The sequence below is a fragment of the Pinus tabuliformis genome, chromosome 8 (assembly GCF_031772625.1).
Source record: "Pinus tabuliformis cultivar Carrire ecotype Pingquan chromosome 8, CPIR1, whole genome shotgun sequence".
NCBI lineage: Eukaryota > Viridiplantae > Streptophyta > Pinopsida > Pinales > Pinaceae > Pinus > Pinus tabuliformis.
This window is the reverse complement of record NC_142294.1, coordinates 95,857,609-95,872,721: the sequence shown is the minus strand read 5'-3', so window position 1 is coordinate 95,872,721 and position 15,113 is coordinate 95,857,609. Positions and strand designations below refer to the sequence as shown.

Sequence of the window (15,113 nt, the reverse complement as noted above, 5' to 3'; positions counted from 1 at the left end):
GGAAATTCATTTGTCTGGTTCACTCCCAAAGTAAAGGGAAGATCGTTGCTACATCCATGATCCCCACAAAGGGTTCCTCCATGCAGCAGTAGCAGCAAAGGGATACGGTCATGACAGAACACAAGAGCAACTTCTCCTCACCCACAGGGGTACCACACAAGTTTCAGGTGGGCAACAAAGTTTGGTTACATCTGCAGAGAGAATGCCTTACCAGAGCCCATCAGAAATTCAAACCACTCTGACATGGTCCTTACACCAGTACCAAGGCTACGGGAAACAATGCTTTCAAACACAGCATTCCTCCATTCCTTCGCTTGCACCGAGTGTTCAATTTGGACCGTCATCGACCATGCTTCCCACCATTTCTGGACACATCAGAGATTGCAGAACAGCTCACCAGAGACCCAGCGCAACAGAAGCTTCCTCATCTCAGGGAGGAACTCAACGCAATGGGGACCATTGCTTCCTAATGGGGGAGGAATGATCCAGGTGGATGTTGGTGGCCACCCACCTATCCCATTTGGACCCCCACAACTATCTCTTTCACTCTTTTCAGTTTCCTAAATTGCAGCACAGTTTACTATTTTTAGCAGTTTTTCGGGTCCAGAACTTCCGGAGCCGTTTTGAGGCCCTAAACGACGTTTTTTTGGGAATTTGGGGCAACATGGGTCCATGGACCCATGTTGCCTCCCAAAGTGGTAGTGCTCGGATAGATCTTTCTAACGAGCTATTGTACGCATCAAACGAAGATCGTATGCCAAAGTTACGACCCCGAGAAATTGATGTACCAATTTACCCAAACGAGGCCCACAATTTGGCGTTTCATCTTCTAGGGTTAGGTTTCAGAATGTGAAAGGGTTTCCATTGTTTCTTAACAATAAATAGGCCTTCGAGCCTCATTGTAACACAGTTTAGAGGCATGTAGCCACACATCTCTTCTCAGAGATAAGCTACCATCACCCTAGCTGGTTTATTTCCATTTTTGGTTGTAAGCATATTTCAGTATTTTCCATTAATGAAATGAAGTATTATTTCCGCTGCATATCTGTGTTTATGGTTATCTCTGTAATTTGTTGCATTCCTTTCTAAATCTGGATCACCTCTATTTTTTGTGATGCAAGGAAATATGTTCAAGGGTGCGATGGTTTCCAACGGATGGATCAGCTTGGTTAGGAAGATGATATGCCGCTACAACCTCAACTAGTTCTTGAGCCCTTAGAAAAATGGGTTATTGACTTCGTTGGGTCATTCAATCTACCTTCACATCAGAAAGTTCACATTCTGGTTTGCACGGACTGTGTGACAAAGTGGGTAGAGGCCAAGGCTGTTGTGAAAGCAACAGAATAGGTTGTCTCAGACTTTTTATTTGAAGAAATTTTTGCTCGGTATGGAGATCCTAGAGAGATAGTTTCAGATGGAGAGGCGTAGTTTACATGACATCTGATAGCATGAATTATGAAGAAATATGGGATCAATCATAGGGTAATGTCTCCATATCACCCTTAGGCGAATGGCCAAGTCAAGAGCATAAACAAGGTATTGGAAAATATTCTTACAAAGAATGAAGCAAACCATCATCGAAATTGGGCTGAAAAACTTCCTAAGGCATTATGGGCGTATAGAACAACATGGCGAAACACAACAAGATTTTCACCATATGAGCTTGTCTATGGGAAATCACCTTTCTTTCCAGTGGAATTCGAAATTAAGACACTCAGGACAACCCTTGAAGTAGGTTTGAATCTTTTAGAAGCCCAGAAACACCGACTGGAACAGTTAAATGAGTTGGATGAAATTCATTTGGTAGATGTCCATAATACTGCTACAATTCAGCAGCAACGAACTAAGTCGCACGATAGATTTATCAAGAAAAATGTGTTTCAAAGGGGAGATTGGGCATTGCTCTATGACTCTCGGTTCAAATATTTTAAAGGAAAACTTTGCTCCAGATGGATGGGACCATATGAAGTTGACATGGTGTTTAATAACGGGACTGTTAGACTTATAACAATTGATGAGGCACATACTCCTTTACTTGTAAATGGACATCGCCTCAAACTATACCACCGTCCTGCTTCTAAAGACTCCTTTATCAAACATTTCTTTGATAATTCTGGTTTTGAAATTATTAGTGGAGAGAACTCTTCCTCTGCACCTCTGATCTAAAAAAGAAAAAAAACAATAATATATATCTATATATCTAATACAATAAAATGTTGTTACTACTCTATCATTCTTTCTCCTGCAGGTATCTCACTAGTGTTATTACTCCTCCGGTGTTGTTACTTTGATCATGGAAATTTTGTCTAAGTTCTCCACTGGCATTGTTACTCCTTCGGTGCTATTACTCCATGGAAATTTTGTCTAAGTACTTCACTGGTGTTGTTACTCCTCTGGTGCTATTAATTCTCCAGTGTTGTTACTCCTTCGGTGTTGTTACTCCATGGTGATGGAGATTTCATCTAAGTACTCTAGTGCTATTACTCCTCCGGTGTTGTTACTTCCCCAGTGCTGTTACTCCGTCGGTGTTGTTACTCCGTCGCGTCGACTAAGTGTTTAAGGTGTTGTTACTCCCTCCGATGTTGTTACTGCTCCGTTGTTGTTACTCCGTCAAGGTAATTCTCCAGGTATATCCCCGATCGACTTTATGGATTTGATCAGTAATTCATTTGACATGACTCAATATGACCGCGAAAGGTCATCCTCTTAGTTGGAGGGGGCGGGGGGGGGGGGGGGGGGGTTTATTATAATAAATACAAAGATGCCATAATTAAAATGAAGTAATGACTTTTCATATCACTATTGAACCCTATGCCAAGTGCATACACTCCACGATCTCCACCATACCTCGCACAGTTATCCATATGCATTGGGACTTGAATAAGTACGATTGTGTTAATGGACGGTCCTTTGCAACGTTGTGAAATAATTACCATAATTATCACTCGTTATTACCATAATCTGCCATGGATTTTTCCATATTTTACCATTATCTTCCCTATTTTCACTATCACCACACCCCCATCGCCACCACAACCCTATCACTGCAATTTTACCTGCCAACGCTCCTTGTTATTTGTGATGCAAGCATTAAGGGAGATTGTTAGAACTAATGCTTACTTTAGAATTCATTGGGGTTTTTTGGAGATTATTGAGATATTATCTAAACCTCTAGCTCCAATATTAGAATAAGTTGGATCTCACAAAAATTATATAAATGTGATTGTCTTGAGCAAGCATTTTGTTAATTTTCATTATTATTTGTTTTATCTTATATATAGATATATATATATATATATATATATATATATATATTTGTTTTATCTTATATATATAGATATATATATATATATATATATATTGCATATATCCAATATGTTGTGTTTAATTTGTTTTTTTTCAAATATTTATATAATATAAATCCCAGATTTTCCCTAGCCATATTTGGAATCTCAAGTTTCCTAGGCATAGTGATTCCCATTTGTTTATGTTCCTCCCAGCGTCATTGAAAATTCTTTGACAGGTTTGTCACCAGTTCTTTCACATCATCCACAGGTACCTTCTTCCTCGGGTCTTGTCCTACACAGTGGAGTTGAGGTTTTACCTTTTGTTTGGGTTTCATGCCTATGTCTTTTCCCTCCAGCTTCAGAAGTTCTCAATGTTTTTGGGGTTTTCAAACCAACCCTTGGTGTCGGCTTTCAGCCATGTCATTATCTTCTTTCATTCTTTCTCATCCTATTGATCTAGGTGTTGGTCCTCTTTTCTCAACTGCTTTAGCCATATTTTCCGAGAACCAATCTTATTGTGAGGGTTTTCCTTTTTCTTGGGTTTGTTCAAGAGCCCAAAACCCTCTCATCCCTCTAGATCTCCCCTCTTCCAACAATGTTCTAAAAGTCCTAATTTCTCAAGCCCTAGAGGATGGGTCTCATTTTCTAGGTAAGGAGGCTAGGGGCTCTAATTGGGAGACGTTAGTTGGGTTGGAGGAGGGCCCTTCCAAAAAAGAAGGTGGTCCTTCTCTCGGAAAAAGGTAGAAGAGACATTTCTTCAAGCAAACAAAGAATCTTCAGGTGGCCTCAATATCGAGTCTCGATATGTCTATACAATAGGTAGAATAATTTAGTAGAAAATCTCTAGTAGGAAGGATTGGTGGTCATGAATTTGGCCTCCCTTTTATAAATGTATGGGTGGTATCCTCAATGTGGCCTTTGATAAAACACCTTGTCACCATTTGGGTCCTCACAAAGGGCTGGGTCCATTTGATTTTCTAGGATGAAGCAGATGCTAAGCTGGTCGATGGTAGGGTAGTGAATCTTGACTTCTCCTCAACCATTTTTAGGTTGTGGAATCCCCATTTCATTGATAGAAATGAGAATATAGAGTGAATGTTGGTATGGGTTCGTATTCCCAATTTCCCTACCGATCTATAGCATGATCAATTTTTCCATTTTGTGGGTAATCAGTTAGGATCCTATTTGGAGCACGATGCATCTTATTTAACTTTAGGCGACATTTTGATGGCCCATATTCTAGTTAGTGTGGATATAAGAGGTGGGCTTCCTAGTGCGATGGACCTTAGGTTTAGGATAGATCCAATCTTGCTAGATTACGAGGGAATCCCATTTCAATGCTGGTTTTTCCACCAACATGGTCATAGTGTGTAGGAATATGTCCTATCAATAAATAAGAAAGTCCAATGGCCTTCGAGTGTTAAAGTAAGGGATGTTTCAGTCTCGGTTTCATATTTCATGGCTTCATTTACAATGATCTAATGTTCTCTTTCACTCAATTCTACTGCAAGAGTTCATACTTATATTATGGTTTCTAGAGGATCATACCCCAAGTCCATTCCTCTAGTTCCTTCCCTATGGATGATGAAGGTATTATGTCGAGTCCTTCCTTTTCTCTTAAATTCATGTTATGTCAATGTTGTTTCTTCTATTTCTCTATGTTTTGTTGATGTTTCTATGTCCTCATATGATCTCTAAACTATTGTACCTGCCCCACGACGCCTAAAGCCTCCCCCCCTTCTAGTCCTAGCCATATTTCCTTTTTTAGTTTCCTTAGGTGATTTATCATCCCTGTTATCATCATCCTCCTTTGTCTCTTCCGAAAGACTCATCACTGATGACACGCTCTACAATTTGCACTCTTGTCTTATGATTCCCTAGAGGGTTTGCATTTCATGGGGTTTGGGGAAATTCTCATGTTTGGCTAGGGAAAGTTGTTGTCGAGGCTGAAAATGGTTCCTTTCTATTATGCAAGAGAAAGCCAAATTTGACCTTGCCACTAGTAAACAACAATCCATTCAAGGTTTGTTTAGAGCAAGCCCAACCTTGGTGGTATGACATACTTCTTTGTACTCACAATTATTTTCCATTCAAAGAAAGGGAGTAGAGCGACCTCATCTTCTAGCAGGGTTTTCTCCCAAAACGGTTTTCCCATGATATAGCTTGTGTCAAATGTGGTTTGTGATCTTTTATTTCATTGTTCTCTGTTTTCTGCATAATTTTTTTTGCATGCATATGGAAGAAATAATAATCTACAAATCTAAAGAGGAATAAACCCTAATAGTGTATATTTTCATATGTTTAAATATAATTTACTAGATATATTTTGAAAAATTTACAATGAAATATGAAAAATGTATAATAAAATATGTATGACAATTTAGTGATAATAAATGTTAAGGTAAATTTGACTTGGTGAAAGGTTCATAGTTGTTAGGCCTTCACTAACATGGTTTTGATGGCCCTTGGTGGCCCACAACATTAGAACCCAACATTAGAACCCATGGATTATATGTGACTAAACATTTAAAAAGATTAAAGATACTCCATTATAACGTGCCTGCCATATCCTCACTTAGTAAGTAGCAATGGATGTTGCCTTTAATTCAATCACTGGTGATATCTATGACGTCTTTTTCTAATGTAAGATAATATAACTTTTATGAATATAGGAAGTTTGCTTCTTACACAGGTCTTATGTCTTTCGCCCTGGCATGCACCTTTGTTCATTTTTCTTTCCAACTAAAGATTTTTGCCTAATCTATGGGAGACCCAGGATCAAACCAGTACTGCCAAAATACTAGGAGATGTGGGGTTACAGATATACAGTATCCTATAGGTGTAGGAAGCCGTGGATGCGGTCATCCTCATTTTTAGATCGACTGTGTGCAGAACTTTTCTCCAGTAATCACAATTCAGGGCCACAATTACACAATAATAGAGAGCCATTTTAAATTCTATTTAATTGTGAGGGGCGAGAAGTGCAAATTCTTAGATGATCCCATTGACATGCAGATACCACATCCAAGGCTTACAGACACCATCGTGATATCCGCTACGGAGAACAGGACCCTTAACGTGTACAATTGTAAGAATGAGGCTCAATTATTACAATTGTACAGCTTGAGCATGGTTAACGGGAAATGTAATGCTAGTGTCTACTACGGTTTGTACGACAATGGGAATTTGATTCCGGGATGTTCTAAGACACAAGTAACAGTTGATGTGGGATCAATGCGACTGCTTTACAATGATCCAAAGAGAGATGAAAGCTGTAAATCATGTATCGAAAGTGGAGGGATATGTGGCTACCGTTACAACACTTCGGATGCACCTGCACCGTTCGTTTGTTAATGTGAGGATGGACCCCGTGCCGACAACTGCCAGGGCCACGGTATGCTATGCTCTGTTTCCTAAATTTACGCAAAACTACTTGGAACTGCTAGTTTAGTTAAGATGGTATGAATTATTCATTGACACCCAGGAAAAGGGGTTGTTATAGAGAAAAGGGGTTGAATCTAAAGGAATAAGGATCTGAATACACCCCTCCAACAAGTTTCCTCAACTCTGCACTCTTTGAACCCAAAGATATGTGTAGATGTGTTTCCCGATATTGTCAAGTACTCATTCTCTTTCCTAAAGCTATGGATCTTTGCTTTTAATTCATAATAATTGTCATGGTTGCGTTGCAGGTCGAAAAATCAACTCGGCCATTGTAAAAGGTAACTATGGTTTCTTCCCATTGAAAATCACTTTGAACTTGTATCTTATTTCCACTATTTTCATATATCGGGGTTATTGGACAGATATTATATTCATATCGATCTCTCATTCCACTGCAGGTTGCATTTCTGGAGGAGTTGCGCTGACCGCAATATTAGTGATATTCTTAACATTTTATGCCCAGAAGAGAAGAGATCCTCCTGGTAGCTCTACTTCAAAGGCGGAGAAATTCCTAAAGGATTATGCACTCTTTCAACTTAAGAAGATCACAAACAACTTTGCGGAAAAGTTGGGCGAAGGAGGTTATGGCGTGGTGTATAAGGGGAAGCTTGTGAACGGCATTTTAGTGGCTGTCAAGCTTCTTGATAGGCATAGGCACAGCTAATCCCAATTCATGAATGAAGTAGCAACAATCGGACGGATCCATCACTTCAATTTGGTTCGTCTGCTGGGGTATTGCTTCGAAATTCCCACAAGCGCACTGGTATATGAATACATGCCTAATGGATCTCTTGACAAGTTTACATTTGCCGAAAACGAGAATGGGCAAATCTTAAGTTGGGAGCAAAGGTATTCAATTGCTTTGGGTGTGGCTCGTGGAATTGCATATTTACACCAAGATTGCCAGAATCGCATCATACACTTCGACATAAAACCTCACAATATATTGCTGGACGCCGCCTTAACCCCGAAAGTTGCTGATTTTGGTTTGGCAAAAATTTGTGGGAAGGGAGACGACCATATTTCCTGTTGAAATCTAATTTCAACGCAGACCACCAGAAACCGTGAACCAAGCCAGAAACTGTTCACCGGATTTTCTCGGAGCGATTTGCCGACGAAGGAATAATCCGGGAAGGAGCTCCGATACAATTTGGAGCTGACACGTGGTTCAGCCATGACGTAATGCAACGTCATTTTCTCGGGCGTTAAAGTTGGGCAGCAAACAGGTTTCCGATATTGTTGACCTCCGTCGGATTTACTCCATCGCTCTCCACCGTTGATGAACTAAAGCTGCATACGAGGTGCATTAAAGGCTTGCGTGGATTAAACTTTTGGTTGACCGCCGTAGGTGAAAGAGTTAATGTTGGTACAAGATTTTGGTGGCCCGTTTTAATATGAGTATGGGCACATTACAATATATTTTCTTATATAGCACGTAAGTTTCTTTTTTATGAAAAGGTATGGTGCATTTAAAACATAGGTATGGGCACGTTTTAATAGAAGCCTATGACTTTTACGGCAGGTATTAAAAATAAAAAATCGTATGTAATATGTTTGTTTACTGTTGACTTTTATGTATTGCACACGGGAGGTAAAAATGGATGCGTATTCACAGCAGTGAAAAATGTTGATGGTGCGGTAAAAAGAAGAAGAAGAACCAGAGGATGTATGCACAGCAGTGCACGAATACATTTAGTAATGTTTTGTGAAGTTTTTTTTAAGTAGCGAAAACCATGTGTGGTTTTGCACGAAGTAAGTTTTTGTAAGTTTGTGTAAGTTCTGCTTTTACAGCAGTATGTAAAATTGTTTTACACCAGTGAATGAAAATGGAGACTTTACAGCAGTAAGTTATTTTTCACAGCAGTGAATATAAAAGGGATTTTACAGTGGTAAATCTTTGTATCAGTTTTTAATGAATAGAAAGTCTTATGGTGGTGAAATACTCTAGTTCTCTGTGTGAAATTTTTTTTAAGCTGTCTGTGCATAAAAAATCCTGTGGAGGTAAAACAGAGCATTGCCTCTGTGTTTAGTTTGAATTTGGTTTTTGGTATTTTCCCATTAAAAATACCCAACAGTGGTATCAGAGCAGGCTTAGGCTCTTTGAAGGAGACAAAGAAGCTGAAGGGAGAAGGTTGTTGCTGCAGCAAAACTTCTCAGGCAGACAGAAAACTCAGACAACAAAGGATTCAGGTATTCTTCATAGCTATCTTGTTTGTTATTGAAGAGACAGTCAGTGTTTTAAATACACAGTCAAGGAATGGCCAGCACAAGCACTGGTATGGGTTTGTTTAACACCCAGCTCCCACAGTTTAATGGGAAGAACTATGACTACTGGTCAATAACTATGACAGCTCTGCTTGCTTCCCAAGATTTATGGGAAATAGTTGAAGAAGGCTTTGAAGAACCAGCAGATGAAACTGAGTTCAATGCATTAACTCAAGGAGAGAAGGATCTGCTGAAGAACAATAGGAAGAAAGATTCAAAAGCCCGTGTGTTGTTGTATCTAGCAGTAGACCAGAGTATGTTTCCAAGGTTAGCAGCAGCTAAGACAGCTAATGAAGCATGGCAAACCCTCAAGACAGCGTATCAAGGCATGGAGAGAGTGAAGACAGCAAAACTACAATTGCTGAGAAAGGATTTTGAGAACTTGAACATGAAGGAGTCAGATAACATTGACTCATTCTTCACTCATGTGATTGGTGTAATCACACAAATGAGAACTCATGGAGAAACCATTGAAGACAGAAGAATTGTGGAGAAAATATTGAGGGTCTTACCCTCAAGGTTTGATGCCATAGTCACCACCATTGAAGAGACAAAGGATCTCTCAAGCTATTCAGTTGATGAGCTGCATGCATCAATGATAACACATGAGCAGAGGTTGAGTAGGAATGAAAACTCATCTCTTGAGCAAGCCTTCAAGACCCAGATGTCCTTTGGAAGAGGCAGAGGTCAAGGCAGAGGAAACAAAAGAGGAAGAGGCAGAAGCCAGAATAGAGGTGGAAGGAACAACTCATCAAATGCACAAGGAAGAGGCAACAATCCAAATCAGAACCAAGGCCAAGGCAGCAGCCAACAAGGAGGACAACATCATGCTCAAGGACAAAGGTATGATAAATCTAATGTTCAATGCTATTATTGCAAAAAGTATGGACATTATGCTAGTGATTGTAGAAAGAAACAACATGATATGAACAGCAGACAAAATGCAAATGTTACAAGAGAAAACAGCAGTCAAGAAAATGTCCTGTTAGCTTGTAACATGGCTGAAACACATAGTGAGGACATATGGTTTTTAGACTCAGGTTGCAGCAACCATATGACCGGAAACATAGCCTTCTTTTCTGCCCTAGATAAAAATGTGAAATCAGAAGTCACACTAGGAACTGATAGTAAAGTGTCTGTTATGGGAAAAGGAGAAATAAAAATACTTTCAAAGCAAGGAGAAAGGAAAACCATAGCAGATGTATACTATGTCCCCGGAATGAGATGTAATCTCTTGAGTATTGGACAGCTTGTCCATAAGGGCTACAATGTTTTCTTTAAAAATGATGTGTGCACCATCATGGATATACCACCCAGCAAAAGATGCATTGCTGAAGTGAAGATGACAAGGAACAGGATGTTCCCTCTCCGGATCAGGGCAGACATGAAGAACAAAAGGGAAATGGCAGCAGTCACCGAAGAGGCCTTCCAAAGCGTGCCAAAGGATGAGAACTGGTTATGGCACTTGAGATTTGGGCATCTAAATTTTGGAGGTCTAAACTTATTGAGCAGAAAAGGAATGGTAAGAGGATTACCATTGATAGAGAAACCAGACAGCCTATGTGAAGGCTGCATTTTGGGAAAACAACATAGAGAAAGTTTTCCATCAGGGAAGAGTATAAGGGCAAAGACACCCTTAGAGATTATCCACTCAGATTTGTGTGGACCAATGCAAGCTCCATCATTAGCAGGCAGCCTATATTTCTTGACATTCATTGATGATTTTACAAGAAAGACTTGGATATATTTCCTCAAGAACAAAAGTGAAGTCTTTGAGAAATTCCAAAACTTCAAAGCATTTGTTGAAAACCAAAGCGGGCTGCACATTAAAGTTTTGAGAACTGATAGAGGAGGTGAATATATCTCCAAGGAATTCCTAAGATTTTGTAGAGAAAATGGAATACATAAACAGTTTACAGCAAGGTACACTCCACAACAAAATGGAGTTGCTGAAAGGAAGAACAGAACCATCATGGAGATGGCAAGGAGCATGTTGAAGGCAAAGCATTTGCCAAATGAGTATTGGGCTGAAGCTGTACATTGTGCAGTTTATATATTGAACAGGTGTCCTACAAAAGCAGTCATGAACAAAGTGCCAGAAGAGGCATGGAGTGGGAGAAAGCAAGGAGTCACCCACATGAGAGTTTTTGGATGTGTGGCCTATGCACACATTCCAGATCAGCTAAGGAGGAAGTTGGACAGCAAAGGGGAGAAATGCATCTTCATTGGATACAGTGATGAATCCAAAGCCTACAGGCTGTACATTCCATCTACCAAGAAGTTCTTTGTCAGCAGGGATGTTCAATTCATAGAAGAGGAAGCTTGGGATGGAAGCATAGAGAAAACAGTCAATGTCAAGAACTGTTTGTCTCATGATGAAGATGAAGAGGAGGTGGCTGAAATGAATCCCCAAACAACAGCGCCAACACAAGGACAGCAAGGTACACCATTGAGGATCAATGAGAGTGCTTCTCCAAGCACACCACAAGGAGGAAATTCAAGTGCATCTTCAAGCACTTGCACACCAAGTGAACGAGGTAAGAAGTTTAGAAATCTAAGTGAAATTTATGAAGAAGGAATGAATTCCTTATTTGCCTTGTATTGTCATGTTGATGATCCTATTCATTTTGAAGAAGCTATTAAAGATAAGAAATGGATAGAAGCTATGGATGAGGAGATGAATGCCATAGAGAGAAACAAAACATGGGATTTGGTTGAGTTACCAAAAGGCAAAGAAGTCATTGGTGTGAAATGGGTCTACAAGACCAAGAGCAATGCTGAAGGCAAGATTGAAAGGCACAAGGCAAGGCTGGTTGTCGAAGGCTACAAGCAGCAGTATGGGAGAGATTATGAGGAGACTTTCGCCCCGGTTGCAAGAATGGAAACCGTGAGAGCAGTGCTGTCCATAGCAGCTCAAAACAAATGGAAAGTCTACCAAATGGACGTGAAGTCAGCATTCCTAAATGGAGTGTTAATGGAAGAGGTCTATGTGGAACAGCCTCTTGGATATGAGAAGAAAGGTGAAGAGCACAAAGTGTGCAAATTGAAGAAAGCTCTTTATGGGCTGAAGCAAGCGCCAAGAGCATGGTACAGCAGGATAGATTCATATCTATTGGATAATGAATTTGACAAGTGTGAAGGAGAACCCACAGTCTACATCAAGGAAAAGGATGGTAAGATTTTAATTGTTGTTTTGTATGTTGATGATGTGATTTTCACAGGTAATGATGATCAGCTCATTAAAAATTTTAAATCAGTCATGAAGGATGAATTTGAAATGACTGACATGGGTTTCTTGAGATACTTCTTAGGCATAGAAGTAGATCAAAATGAAAAAGGAATTTTTATATCTCAAGCAAGATATGTAAATCAAGTTTTGGACAGATTTAACATGCAAGAATGCAAGGCAGCCATCACTCCCACATTAATGGGATTAAAACTCAGCAGAGAGGACAGCAGCAAGGATTTTGATCCTAGCTTGTATAAAAGTATTGTGGGCAGCCTTATGTATTTAACAGCAACTAGGCCTGATTTAATGTATGCTGTTAGTTTAATTTCCAGGTTCATGGAGAGGCCGAAGGAGGCACATTGGCAGGCAGCAAAGAGAATTTTGAGGTATGTCAAAGGTACCAAAATGTTTGGAATTTTATATCATGCCTCAGAACATTCAGATTTGGTTGGATACACAGATAGCGATTGGGCTGGAAGTGTAGATGATCGGAAGAGCACTTCCGGTTATGTTTTTAATATGGGTTCAGGAGCCATTTCATGGGCTTCTAAGAAGCAGTCCATTGTAGCATTGTCTACAGCAGAGGCTGAATATGTGGCAGCGACAGCAGCAGCTTGTCAGGCAGTGTGGATGAGAAGAATGTTGAGAAGCTTAGGCCAAGAGCAGGCAAAAGCGACAGTGATTTTTTGTGACAATAGCTCAGCTATTGCATTGTCAAAGAATTCAGTGTTTCATAAGAGAACGAAACACATTGATACAAGATTTCACTACATCAGAGAATTGGTGAACAATGGAGAAATTGTCCTAGAACATTGCAGGACTCAGGAACAGGTTGCAGACATCTTGACAAAGCCATTGGATCAGAAAAGCTTTGAATTTTTGAGGAAGTGTCTCGGTATGACCGAATGCCCAGCTATTGAAATTAAAGGGGAGTGTTGAAATCTAATTTCAACGCAGACCACCAGAAACCGTGAACCAAGCCAGAAACTGTTCACCGGATTTTCTCGGAGCGATTTGCCGACGAAGGAATAATCCGGGAAGGAGCTCCGATACAATTTGGAGCTGACACGTGGTTCAGCCATGACGTAACGCAACGTCATTTTCTCGGGCGTTAAAGTTGGGCAGCAAACAGATTTCCGATATTGTTGACCTCCGTCGGATTTACTCCATCGCTCTCCACCGTTGATGAACTAAAGCTGCATACGAGGTGCATTAAAGGCTTGCGTGGATTAAACTTTTGGTTGACCGCCGTAGGTGAAAGAGTTAATGTTGGTACAAGATTTTGGTGGCCCGTTTTAATATGAGTATGGGCACATTACAATATATTTTCTTATATAGCACGTAAGTTTCTTTTTTATGAAAAGGTATGGTGCATTTAAAACATAGGTATGGGCACGTTTTAATAGAAGCCTATGACTTTTACGGGCAGGTATTAAAAATAAAAAATCGTATGTAATATGTTTGTTTACTGTTGACTTTTATGTATTGCACACGGGAGGTAAAAATGGATGCGTATTCACAGCAGTGAAAAATGTTGATGGTGCGGTAAAAAGAAGAAGAAGAACCAGAGGATGTATGCACAACAGTGCACGAATACATTTAGTAATGTTTTGTGAAGTTTTTTTAAGTAGCGAAAACCATGTGTGGTTTTGCACGAAGTAAGTTTTTGTAAGTTTGTGTAAGTTCTGCGTTTACAGCAGTATGTAAAATTGTTTTACACCAGTGAATGAAAATGGAGACTTTACAGCAATAAGTTATTTTTTCACAGCAGTGAATATAAAAGGGATTTTACAGTGGTAAATCTTTGTATCAGTTTTTAATGAATAGAAAGTCTTATGGTGGTGAAATACTCTAGTTCTCTGTGTGAAATTTTTTTTAAGCTGTCTGTGCATAAAAAATCCTGTGGAGGTAAAACAGAGCATTGCCTCTGTGTTTAGTTTGAATTTGGTTTTTGGTATTTTCCCATTAAAAATACCCAACATTTCCATGACGACAGCAAGAGGGACGCCGAGATATGTTGCCCCAGAGGTGTGGTCGAGAGGTGTGGATCCTATTACAGATAAATCAGATGTCTATAGCTTTGGAATGCTGTTGCTTGAGATTGTCGGGGGCAGAAAGAATATTGATGTACAGGTAAGCCGGTCGAGTCAGTTATACTTCCCTGAGTGGGCTTTCAAGCTGATTGAGAGTGGCGAGTTGGGGATGAGACTGAGAGGAGGAGAAATAGAAGCTGCAGATGAGGAGAAGGCGAGGAGACTCACAAAAGTTGGATTGTGGTGCATTCAATACCAGTCCAGAGATCGTCCTTGTATGGCCAGGGTTGTCCAAATGTTAGAAGGTAATGGAGAGGATGTCCCCAATCCTCCGTTACCCTTCAATTCCTCGGCTACGCCTGAAAATCCTATACTCTCCTCCGCATTGAGTTCTTCTTCAATTGAAATTACTCTTCCACGGTGATTTGATACGTCGTGTTTGGAAGTGATTTCTTTATATATGTAAAAAAAAGAATTTAGAAAATATTATGGAAGATTGGCATTTGTTTTTTAATGATTTAATGACATTATATTAGAAAGGGATATGTATAAAAAATGAATTACTTTTCAAAATAATTAATGGTATTATATACGAGAGAGATTTATAAATGGAAAGATTTTCAAAATATTTATAAAAATTATATCCGGCACATATATGTTTATTTGATAAGTAGGTTTTTTTAAGGCCATTTCCATATTGTTTTTCTTACTGCACTGCAGGTTGATTTTTTATATTAAAATATTTTATGGTGTTTACATTGTTAATATTATTATACATTTTATGTTATCAGTTTTAAAATTTAATTTAATTAAATTAAATATTAGATTACTTATTTTTTTAAATAAGTGAATATT

General features: G+C 39.4%; 1 pseudogene; it reads left to right on the top strand.

The window, feature by feature from the left end:
• Window positions 1-14,211: 14,211 nt before the first annotated feature.
• Window positions 14,212-14,682, top strand: LOC149234307 (rust resistance kinase Lr10 pseudogene; annotated as a pseudogene).
• Window positions 14,683-15,113: the final 431 nt, after the last annotated feature.